Here is a 13,435-nt window from a genome sequence, read left to right on the forward strand (position 1 = left end):
GTTAGATTTAAACTTAGGACAATCACATTAGCTAGGACTTAAATTTTGAATATTATTATTATTATTATTTGAGTGAGATTAAAACTTTTAATTTTGTAAATAATATAGAAGATTAACCTATTATTTTTCCCTTTATTTTCATAATTTTAAATAAAAAAAATTCCTAATTACCAAGTTTCCAATTCGACCATGTTTCACCTTTATAATTACAATTTTTTTGTGACTCAATTTTTACTCTATAATTAGTTTTAATATACTTATTCTTTGGCACGTTAATTTGAAGATCAAAACTAATTTAATATATAAAATTAATTAATAAAAGATAAATTATTATATAAAAATCATAATAGAATTCTCATATAAGTGAGATTATTGTGAAAAAAAAAATTAGAATTTAAGTATAATTAGGACTATGAGTTTTAAATTGATATAAACTTTAAAATTAATTTAACTAATAAAAATTGAAAATAAGTTAATTTTTAGTAGCCAATTAAATTTAGTTTTTTGTTGTCATTATAGTAAAATACAATGGGTAGTTTTGGCAAACTCAATATCTTCCCCCCTCCCCCCTCCCTCTCTTCCCTTCATACATTTATATATATTACGGATACATTTTAGAGGGCATTTGCCTTAACTAATAAACTGATCAAACCAACTTATAAGCTCTAAAAATAAACTTATCTATTTGTTTATGACATTTTTTGGACTTATAAGTAAAAAAAAAAAAAGATACTAACTTTTCATTTTGATACTTATATGCCCTATGTTTATAAGTTAGTTTACCCAAGAGAGTATTTGGCTTAATTTATAAAAATTAGAGTGCTTATAAGCTAATGCAAGCTTATAAGCATTTAAAATTTTAACTACGTGTTTGGTTAAATGTTTAAAAGTGACTGATAAATAGTTAGCATATTTGGTAAAAAATAGTTTATAATCACATTTATTATTAAAATAACTAAAAAGTATTTTAATTGAGATATGTGGTGAAATTTTAAAAATTGAAAGAGAATACTATGGTAAAATATTTGATTAAACTAGCTTATAAGCACCAAAATGAAAAGCTAGTCTCCCCAGTTTTTTTTTTTTTTTTTTTTTTTTTGTGCTTATAAGGTCAACCCAAAAATTGTTGTAAACAAACATTTAAGCTTATTTTTAGAGCTTATAAGCTGATTTGATTAACTTATAAGCTAAGACAAACACCCTCCAAGTATTCTACGATATTATCCTCTTTCAATTTTTAAAATTTCATCATATATCTCATCTAATATCTTTTTTACTAATTTTAACAAGGGGGGATTTTCTTAATGCAAAAGAGGGTTATAACCCTAGTTATGTGTGGAAAAGCCTATTATAGGCTAATGATTTGCTGTCTAAAGGTTTTAGGTGGAGAGCGGGGGCTAGGTCAAATGTTAATGTTGGGAGGATCCATGGACTAATATTGATAATAACTATTATGTTGATATACCTCTTATTTATGGCCTGGAGGAGTTTAAAGTTGCAGGATTAACTAATAAGGATGGCCTAAGTTGGAATATGATTTTTTGATCTGAATTATTTCTTCCTCATGATGTTAATAATATTGTTAGGTTTTATTTGGCAATATAAGCTATTTTAGTAGTTGTTAGCTATTCTAGTAGTTGTTAGTTGTTTAACTAGCTGTTAGCTATTAGATATTAACTGTTAGCAATTAGTTGTTTATATAGTGATTAAAGTAGAAGTGTTTTATAAAAATAGTTATTAAATATATAAATAGTGATATCATCATTTTTACTTTAGTCAAAACACTCTCTCAAGCTCTGAAAATTAAGAGAGATAATGTTTTATGAACTACTCTCTCAACTTCTAAATACTAGTATAAACACTATGACACCAAACAGTATAAATAAGAGAAGTAGTATTTTGACTTTAATTAAAATAATAAACACTACCTTAAAAACTGTTATCGATCAAGGCCTTAATATTTGCCTATGTCTGCCTGAACATATGGATATGAGAATTTGGCATTTCACCAAGTCAGTAAATATAGTGTGAAATTTGGGTATCATGTTGCTATTAACTTTAATGGAGAATTGTTTAATTATGTTGTTCTAGGTGAATGGAAAAAGGTTTGGAAGCTCCACGTGCCAACCAAAATTAAGAACTTTCTTTGGAGGGCTTTAAGAGGTATTCTTCCTACTAAGATAAATTTAAATAGTAAGTCTATTGATATAATTCTTCATTGTTCCATTTGTTGATATGCTGAAAGTGATCTCCATGTTTTCTTATCTTGACCTTTATCAAGTAATTGTTGTAGATGTTTTGGCTTAGATATGGGGATCACTTCTTTCTCATGCTTTACTGAGTTTATTGTCTATCTTTGGCGAACTATTGTTGGTGTTGCTATGGAAAAAAAAACTATTTTGTATTAACGATGTTATGCACCATGGAAGCATGTAAACTGCAAAGAAATAAAGCAAATATACAAAATACCAATATTTACGTGGTTCACCTTTTCAGCATAGGGCTACATCTACGGGCATGCTATTTTCCACCATCATCAATAAATAAATCATCATTACAAGCTCATAGCTATACTATCCATCAACCCAATTACACCCAAAAAAACCCATACAACATCAAACTACTCATAGTAAATATATTAGTTAGTCCCTCTCAGTCTCCTCTAGACATAACCCAATATATTTACTATTATAACACATCATCACAAAGGATGTTTTCAACTATATGAGCAAGAGCCCTCTCACCAATGGACAAGAATCCCTTCCTCTTGAAATCTATGTCCTTACTCCACCTTAAGCCAAAGCCTCTCTCCACTGCAATGGGTAAGTGCCCCTCATCAATGGGCAGAGCCAAATCCTCAGCAATTGGCAAGGCCTCTCTCTACAATAGGTGACAGCCTTACTCCATGAGCTAAAAGCCAAATAACCTTTTCCACCATTGTCCTATTTATAGTGTTAATTCCCTCATTTGTACTCTGATTAGGAGTCTCACTTAATTTAGGAATAACACTAAAATAAGAGTTTTACTCAATATAGGAAATATACATCCATCCAATTGAGGAATATTTCTTCAACTCAAATTAGGAAAAAATCTCTCCAAATCCCACTAGGATTTTGAGTCATAATTCTAACAAAGGAGAATGTGGAATTGGTGTAATATGATCATTGGGCAAGGCAAGTCTTCAATGGCAAGTGAAATTATGCAAAGTGGGTTAAAATTGCTAGAGGAATGGGAACAGGCTTACATTAATATGGATGCTACTATTTGTTGTGCAAAATCCCACAAGTGCATGAATTTTTAATAAGTAATAAAGTGATAAGTGAGTGTCGTTATAATGAAGACTGTGTTGAGTACTGAACTAAATACCAATTACAATTATCTAGATGATTGAGCAGTAGAGAAGTAGCAATTACATCTAATTTAATGAACTAAAATCTAAAGTAATTAACTGAACTTGAATATCAATTCATAAAAGCATTATGAGCTAAGGGTTCACACTTCAATTAGTTATAGATTTAATCTAATTTATTCAATAAATGGGAAATTATTACTTCAAAGAAAATTAATCGTAAGTTATTTTAAGTCCTCTTTCAAGGCACTCAATGTGCATTTTAATTAACTGAAGCCCTACTTTTGTGGTAATTAAATCAATTAAAACCCATTATGTTCCTTGGTTAATTATATATTCCACATAGAATTTTAGCCTATCTCTAGGTCAAAGACTCTAAGCTCAAAATCTTATTTATTTAATATTAATCTTCACTTTTTAGTCCTTTAAATATTAGGTGGAGCTCAACACATAGCATGCAAATACAAGAGATTGAATCAAAGAATAAAATACCTAATATACTAAATAAAATCAAATCAAATACATAACTGAATTGAAAATGTTACATCTCTAATCTTAAAATAAAGAAACTAATCACACATGGTGAGTTTTACGATCAAGTTTATAAAATAATAAAGAAAAGACATGAGAATAAATAGAATGAAAGGACCCAAATAGAGAATTTCAACTTTAGACTTTTGGAACTTCAGCTGAAAACCTCTTTAAAAACCTTGTGATCCATTTCTCCTCTCACCTCTCTCAAAGATTATGTGCTCTCTTGAATGTAATTTGGTTCTCCTTAATGAAAACCTGAATTCTTGTATTTATATCCGATGAAAAACCTTTATTTTAGAGTCCAAATAGGCTTAGAAGTCCTCCAAAATGAGTGAGAAGGAAAAAAACTCGAATTGAAATTCCATCTTGAGTCATTACATAGGGTTGTGCAAAGTTGCATGTGAAGGCCTGGAAGCATGGGAATTAGGGCATTTAAGCATTGAAATTTAAAACTTTAATATAGGGTTACATGCAACATACCATATGTTTTATGTGCCTAATCAATTTCCATGCTCATAAGCATACCAAAACACATTTTAGCATGTATTAAAATCTTCATTTGCCATTTAAGATTGTGAATTAACAAATTAATTCATTAATACCTAATTAAAAGGAGGGATTTTAAGTACTAACCTCTTGATGCACAATTGATGTAATTCCCACTCTTAGGATGCTCTTAGGACCCCAAAGGTTATCCTTCTAGCTTGTCCACCATAAGCACACTAATGGCAGCCCCAATTTGACTTCCCAAGCCTTGTTAACCGCTTGAAATTTGGGGTTTATGCTTTAATAAGGGTGTATGAATGTATGGAAGACTAGAAACATTTTCTAGCAAATTTAATTCAAAGGAAATGGAATAATTCTCTTTGAATTAATTGAGAAAGCAAGAAGAGGAGGAGGAGACTATGGCTGCCGTCCACCTTGAAGAGAGGAAGAGTGTGATTTTGTTTCTTCTTCCTTTTGCTTTTATACTTAGGTCAAAGTTTCACTAACTCCCTTGCCACATGTCACCACTTGATTTAATCTTACTTTTGTTGACTTAATCTCAAGCCAAGTGTCAAAGGTAGATTGAATCTTGACTTTTATCAACTTGCATGATTGGAAGACAAATGGTAAGCTTATATGGTGCCATGTGTCACCGTGTCATGGTGCCACATGTCACCATATCATGGTGCCACATGTCACCATGTGAAATGATCAATTTACCCTTACTTTTAATTTGAGTTCTCAACCCAAAATTATAATTTCTCCTCTTCAAGTTAATTTATATCAAATATAAATTAATTGATTAATTAATCTTCATTAATTAATTTTTCACAATTAAATTCATATTTAAACAATTTAAATCTAAATTTAATTTATGCTATACATCCAATAACCTAGATTTGGTTTCAAGTCATACTAGGGACTTTGCAATCTTATTGCAAACCAAACCTATTTAGTTAATTAATTAAACTCTTTAATTAATCAATTAAATCACATTTTACCTGGTGATTAACTTGTGTAGATATGTGACTTACTAGACTCATTACTTATTGGTAATGATAAATGATATTATCCCATAATATCATTAGAACTCTTTCTTATCTTAAATGATTTCTTTAAATCATTTCAGGCATATCATAGACCATGGTTTACACCTAGCATAGCATGCTATGGCCACCTAATCAGTAATAAGGAATACCTTAAATGAACCTTTTATCATATGTTACCATGCACTAGAATCTTTCCATTACAAAATCCCAATTTCAGCTGAAGTCATGGTTAATGTCAAACTCCATTCGCTATGAACATTATGTTCATTTTTAATTCCAATTCTTGATTAATTAGATTTTCTTATCAGAAATTCTTTTCTGACTAAATCTATTTATCCTGGCCAAGAACTTAAATCATCAAGAATAATTAAATAAAAATAGGATTTTATCTTTATTTACTTAGGGTAACAGATTCCTTGTTGATCAACACCTATCTCCATATATAACTAGTAGGAGCCAACACATGCCCATATATCTATACACAGTACGAGTATGAATGCAGTATCAAACTCAAACCACCTGTATACAAGATAACTGTGTTATCTCAGGTCTAAAGATTATATGCACTGATATGATGTATGACAATGCATTGACAAGAGTAAACTCCATGTGCTTGTCATAAGCGTCATTGGTTTGGCCTACTTATCATGTATAAGTGCTTATCATGTTTGTTATGTGGCATGAGACTCACCACTCCAACTTATTTATATCTCATATTAATACTTTGGGAACAAAAATTATTATAATCTTTCTGGATAAGTCATGTCCTTTGTGAAGTATCCTCAATTGTGAATCAATTTATGATACTTTGTACTAGAAATACTGTCACTCATATTCTTAACAACTTAAGAAAAGAATTTTTAACAAAGTATCAAAGGACCTTTTAATTGCACATAATGGATTATGTAAATGGAAAAGTAAAATTGCCTTTTATTAATAAAATATGTACATGATACACAAAAAAATGATATACTCTTGGGCATACTACTAACAATCTTCCACTAACACTAGAGCCATTCATTACAATATCTTAGACCCATCTTCTCAAGATGTCGATCTAACTGAGTTTGTGACATAGGCTTTGTGAATGGATCAGATGGATTTTCGGCTAATGCTATTTTCTGCATGGCTACATCACTTCGCCCAACTATCTCTTTGATAATGTGGTAGCACCTTTCTATGTGTTTGGATTTCTAGTGAGACTGGGGTTCCTTAGCTTGTATGACTGCTCCATTATTGTCATAGTAGAGAGGAACTGCTGACTCAATGGAAGGAACTACTAAAAGTTCTATCACAAACTTCTTTATCCAAACAGCCTCTTTTATAGCATCTGATGTAGCAATGTACTCAGCCTCTGTAGTGGAATCAACAGTCGTACTCTGTTTGGAACTCTTCCAACTGACTACACCTCTATTACAAATTAACACAAAACCAGAGGTAGACTTTCTATCATTGATATCTGATTGAAAATCAGAATCAGTATAACCATCCAATTGTAAGTCGCCACTTCCATAAATCAAGAATAAATCCTTAGTTCTTCTCAAGTACTTAAGGATATTCTTGACAGCTATCCAGTGTTTCAAACCTGGACTAGTTTGAAACCTGCTAGTCAAACTAATAGAATACGTGATATCTGGCCTAGTACACAACATTGCATATATCAAACTTCCAATAGCCGAGGCATATGGAATCCTGGCCTTCTTGTCTCTTTCTTCAGGCTTTTTTGGAGACATTTATTTAGAAAGATAGATACCATGTCTTACTGGTAACAATCATCTCTTAGAATCAAGCATGTTAAACCTGTTTAACACCTTTTCCAATTATAGATTTTGGGATAAACAAATTATTCTTTTTGCTTTATCTCTATAGATGCGAATTCCAAGAATATAGGTTGTTTCCCCTAAGTCTTTCATGGAGAATGTATTTGACAACCATAGCTTGATGGTTGTCAACATACCTATGTGATTGCCTATCAATAAAATATCATCTACATATAAGACAAGGAAAGTGACAGCACTTTTACTAACCTTCTTATATACACATGGTTCATCCACATTTTTTATAAAATCAAATGACTTAATGGTTTCATCAAAACAGATGTTCTAACTCCTCGAAGCTTGTTTCAACCCATAAATGGATCATTTTAGCTTGCACACCTTGAAACTATCTTGGGATTCAAAACCCCTAGGTTGTTCCATGAAAATGTTTTCATCAATGTTTCTGTTGAGAAAAGTTGTTTTGACATCCATCTGCTAAATCTCATTGTAACGCCCTCACTTTAGGTCATTCGTACATTCTACTGTTTCGACGACTAATGTCTGTCCGGACAGCCAGGATGACTGGAACTACACTCCAACTAGAGTGAGGAGGCATAAATTGACTAGATAAAGACCAAGAAAAATTAAGGAAAAATAAAAGAAATGAATTGTAAATGAGTTAAACGAGCCGGGGTCACAGTAATGGGCGACCATACGGGAAAGTGACTGTGAAGACAGTTGCTGACCCCAGACCCATGAGGAACCCTAGGGAAATAATTTTTGGGACTCCAATGAATAGTTATTGAGGTCTAAATTACATTAGAAATGCCAAAGAAAATTCAGAAAAATTTATTTATCGGTACAGACAAAAAATAACCTGGTAAGCCTAATGAAGGGCATTTTGGTCATTTCAATCCTAGAGTTGAATTTTGACCTAAATGTCAATTAAAATGAGAGAAATTAAAAATACATAAATAAATTAAAATGATGAATGATGGTAGAAAAAGTAAAAAAAAAAAAAGAAAAGAAATAAACTTAACATATATATATATATATATATATATGATGTCATAATGACATCATAAAAAAAGTGGCAACCAATGGGAATTCAAATCCCATTTATAAGAGAAAAGGAAGAGCTAAAATTGATTAAAAAAGAGTCTTCTTCTTTTTGGGGAGCCATGGCCGAACCTCATAACCTCTCTTCTTCCATTTTTTTTTTCTTTTCTCAAGCTTGATTCTTCCTTTGTTCTACCATAAAACCCTAAACACCCTTCACAAAAATTAATCCCCACACCAAGAGGAAGCTTTTGATTAGTATAAAGTGAAGAAATTCCAAGGTTTACATAAGTTAAAAATTGAATTACAAGAGGTTAGTGCCTAATCTCATTATCTCTTTTGTTTAATGCTTGATTTAGATTTAAGAAGAGTTGAAATTACTTGAAATAAAAAGAAAATGACAACTTTGTGAGGAATTAAATTTTCGGCAGCCATGAGAATTGATAGGATTTTAATGACATGAAGGTTATACTAATGGTTACAAGTGTTGATTAACAAGCAAATGTGATTAACATGTTGATTTACATGTGGTGTGCATAAATTGAGACCTTGAGTTAGGGTTTGAATTAATTTTGGTACCTTAGTGTTATGGCTTGAGATTAATCTTGTTGAGACTGTTTGTTGAACATTTGAAGTATTATGAATGATAAATTGTAGTAGGGAGTAAGGAGAATGGAATATTGGGAGTGCTTCTCTTATGCAGGAAATTTGGACCTATGAGTCCAGTGTCTTTTTTGACCTATAAATGATGTTGTGTAACTCCAATTGGTGTGAGGCAAATTTAAGGTGAAACTAGACTCAAAATACCCCATTTTTCGTGGAGAAACCCTACCCAAATTCTGTCAAAATCTTGGTTAAATTACTATCCCAATCTGGGCATCCAAACACTGAACCCAGAAAAATGACCAAATAAACAATACATGTTCATTTGGCCATAACTCCCTCTAGACAGGTCCAAATGACTTGAATTTTATACCATTGGAAAGATTAGACATAGACTACAACTTTCATTAAGAACACCAAGCCCAAAAATGCCTCTAACCAAATGAAATTGTTGACTCAAGTTAGGATGCCAAACTAACCTGCACTATTCTGCCCAGAAAATCCTGGACTAAAGCTCACCCGACCAGTTTTGGCAAAATGCCACAACTTGGTCTACAAAAACCCAAATCCAATAAAACCTGTGGCAAAATTTTTATAAGACATAGGTCTACAATATTGGTCTTTTGACCAAAACCAAGAACCCAAAGGAACTAGGTCAAATGGTTAGAAAAATTTAGCACATTAAAACCTGGAGTTTGACCAAACTACACTTGACCCTAGAATAGGCTTTAAGTCATATCTCCCACTAGGAAGCTCTAATTAGGATAAGCCATACTGATTTTGAACCCTAAGAAATAGGGCTCCAACTTTCTTTTAGACTTGGTCCTCAAATTATGAACATAAGAACCCTAAAATGAAAGTCAAAGTTTCTGACTTGAACATGAATTCTGGTAGAACAGGGTATATGAGTCTATGCCAGTGATTTGGCCATAATTAATTCTACAAAATTTAAAAAATTGTAATAAAAATTTTTGAGTGACTATAAGACATAGGGTAACAACTTCTATGAGGAACCTTAGGCCTAAAATGACTATAACATGACCAATTAATTAGGCAAAAAAAGACTCTAGAAACTGCTAATTTTTGGACCTTGAGAAAGGTTTATAAAATAACTTAGCATATGATATGAAATAAAATAGAATACTTTGTTAAGCATAAAAATGACATGAATTAATGAAACTATAGGTATGAAATAACATTATTTTGCCCAAAGTACACCTAGACTCATTTATATAGCTTAGATCGATTAGTATACCAATTAGGGACTACATATTGCAGTACTGCCCACAGGGATAATCATTGACAGACAACATATGTCTAAGATGATTGTTCTACTGGCTTTATGCCTGCCCGATGGCCATAGTGCCATGGCCAATTTTCATTATTACTGGCTTGTGCCTGCCCATTGGCCTTGTGCCTAATATAACCGTTGTATACTGGGTAGACATACGGATGTCTGACTAGTATACTCCCGTGTATCCAGTCTTTATAGTCTGTCATAGGTTACTTGAGCACAGATAAAAGCAATAAGCCTTAAATATAAATAAGTACATGAGAAAATCATTAATATGAATTTTATAAGATTGAATATAAGGTATATGCACAGAAAAGATCCCTATTAGCTTATTTACTTCCAAAGTTCTAGAAAACATGTAAAAGATTTTAAATACATGAAAATTGATATTTATTTATAAGGTTATACGTTAATTAATTATTTTAAATTGTTTAGTTATTTTTTCTTATTTATGCACCACTAAGCGTTATGCTTAGCGCGTTGGTTCTTACCATGCGTAGGTACTGGAGAGCACTAGCAGCCGCAACAGTAGCAGGAGAGTACAGATAGAGAGGATCATATCTACTACAGGGTCAGTTTCACCTCACTAGTTTATTTTGGGTAGGGCTTATGTGTATTTGAATTTTATATTTTGGATCACTGTACATAAGTAAATGATGTAAATAATTTTGGATTGTATATAAATTGTAAATTATTGTATATGTAAACTTTATATAAATGAAATGTAATTTATTTTCTTGAAATTGATATGAACATGAAAAGTGATATGATGAAATAGATATAAATTGTTTTAACAGGTAACATGAAACCCACCATGCACTAATAGAATAGAGGGGACTCTGTCGGGTCTCCATAAAAATGAAATGGGATAAAAAAAAATTTTCTACAAATGAGATAATAAAATTAAATAGATATTAAATTAATATTGTAAACGATAAGACAGGATAGGGTGCTCTGGCACCGAATGTAGCACACCTTGTTTGGCTACATTGTAGATGAGTGAGGGGTGTTACACTCATAATCATAGTATGCAGCTATTGCTAATAAAATCCTAATTGATTTAAGCATGGTATCAGGCGAGAAAGTCTCCTCATAGTTGATTCCTTACCTTTAGTGAAACCCTTTCGCAACTAGCCTTGCCTTATAGGTCTCTACCTTTCTATCAGAGCCAATCTTCTTCTTGAAAACCCATTTGTTTTTTATAGGTACAACACCTTCAGGAGGGTCAACAAGATCCCAAACTTGGTTTTTATGAATGTAATCAATTTCGGATTTCATAGCTTCAATCCATTTAGAAGAGTCTATATCTGATATAGCTTCTTCATAGGTAAAAGGATCATCTCCATGATCTATTTCTTCATGAGCAAACAATTCTTGTTCATCTACATGAAGAAAAACCATATCTCTCTGGTGGATGAGATATCCTAGTTGATCTATGAGGAATTATTGTAGATGTTTCATCATTAAGCATAGGTTGACTAGATGGATCTATATCCATCTGATTTGTTAGTTGGTCAGAATTCTCTAATTCTAACTCTATTTGCCTTCCTTTGCCACATTCTTGAATAAACCATTGTTCAAGAAATATGGTATCTCTACTTAGCACAACCTTTTGTGATGTAGGCAAATAAAAATAATATCAAAAACTTTCTTTTGGATACCCAACAAATCGACCCCTTTCTGATTTGGTTTCCAATTTATCAGTCTTCAGCTTTTTAATATAAGCTGGACAACCCCAAATCTTAACATATTTAAGACTTGATTTTCTTCCATGCCATATCTCATAAGGTGTGGAAGAGACTGACTTTAATGGAATCCTATTCAAGATATGCAAATCTAATTCTAATGCAAATCCCCAAAAAGAGACTGGCATATCAGTATGGCTCATCATACTGCGTACCATATCTAATAGGGTACGATTTTTCCTTTCAGACACACCATTTAATTGTGGTGTTCCTGGAGGAGTCAGTTGGGAGATAATGCCATGCTCTTTCAAGTATTCATCAAATTTAGTACTTAAGTATTCACCTCCACGATCTGATCGAAGAGTTTTAATACTTTTTCCTGTTTGATTTTCTACTTCAAATTTAAATTCTTTGAACTTTTCTAAGGATTCATGTTTATATTTCATCAAATAAAAATACCCAAACCTTGATTTATCATCAGTAAAGGTAATAAAATAATGAAAACCGCCTCTAGCCATTTCTTTAAATGGACCACATACATCACTATGTGTAAGTTCCAAAATATTTTCAGCTCTTAACCCCTGTCCAATAAAAGGTGATCTAGTCATTTTGCCTTGAAGGCAGGATTCACAAGTTAGAGTAGGTTCAGAACCCAATGAGGACAATATCCCCATTTTTCTCCAGCTTTGCAATCCTATCTTCTGCAATATGATCTAATCTTAAGTGCCAAATATATTTTAAACTTGAGTTAATTTTCATTATGGCTTTACATTCATTTAGATTGCTTGTATTAGATTTGTATTTAACATTATTATCCAAATAATAAAGTCCATCATGCATATAACCCAAGCCAACATATTCATTTCCAAAATAAATATTGCAAACATCATTTATGAACTGAAATTCATGACCATTTTTAGTCAAACTAGATACAGAAATGATGTTCTTAAAACATCAGGTACATACAAAATATTATTTAAATACAAAACATGTCCATACATGTACAAAGATTTAGATCTTATGGCTAAAGCTTCAATAGTTGAGCCATTGCCAATCTGGAGTCTAACATCTCGTATCTGTAAGCTGCTACTACTTGCTAGTTCCTGCATATCAAAAGTAATGTGAAAACTAGCACCAGTATCTAAAACCCAAGCTGTAAATGAACTATGAGCATCATCAGAATCTAAATAACAAGATATAGACATACATTCTGAAGGTTTATCTTTCTTGTCCTTTGGAGAAGCAAGATACTCTGTGCAGTTCCTCTTCCAGTGCCCATCCTTTTGGCAGTGGAAACACTTTCCTTTGCCTTTGCCAGCTTCGGTCTTGCCCTTCTGTTTGGCTATCTTCTTTGAAGGTCCAGGAACTTGAGGTATCTTTTTCTTATTGCCCTTCTTCTTCTGCTGGTTCTTCTTAGACTTTCCAATAGAAGAAGAAGATGCAACCAAAGCCACCTCTTTTCCTTTATTGCCCGGCATATTCTTTTGGGCAATAACCAGCATGTTAAGCAAGCCAGCCAGAGTGCATTCTTGCTTAGTCATATGGAAATTTGTCACAAAATTCCCAAATGACTCTGGTAGGGACTGAAGGATCAAATCCGTCTGCAGTTGGAAATCCAT

The sequence above is a fragment of the Hevea brasiliensis genome, chromosome 10 (genome assembly GCF_030052815.1).
Source record: "Hevea brasiliensis isolate MT/VB/25A 57/8 chromosome 10, ASM3005281v1, whole genome shotgun sequence".
NCBI lineage: Eukaryota > Viridiplantae > Streptophyta > Magnoliopsida > Malpighiales > Euphorbiaceae > Hevea > Hevea brasiliensis.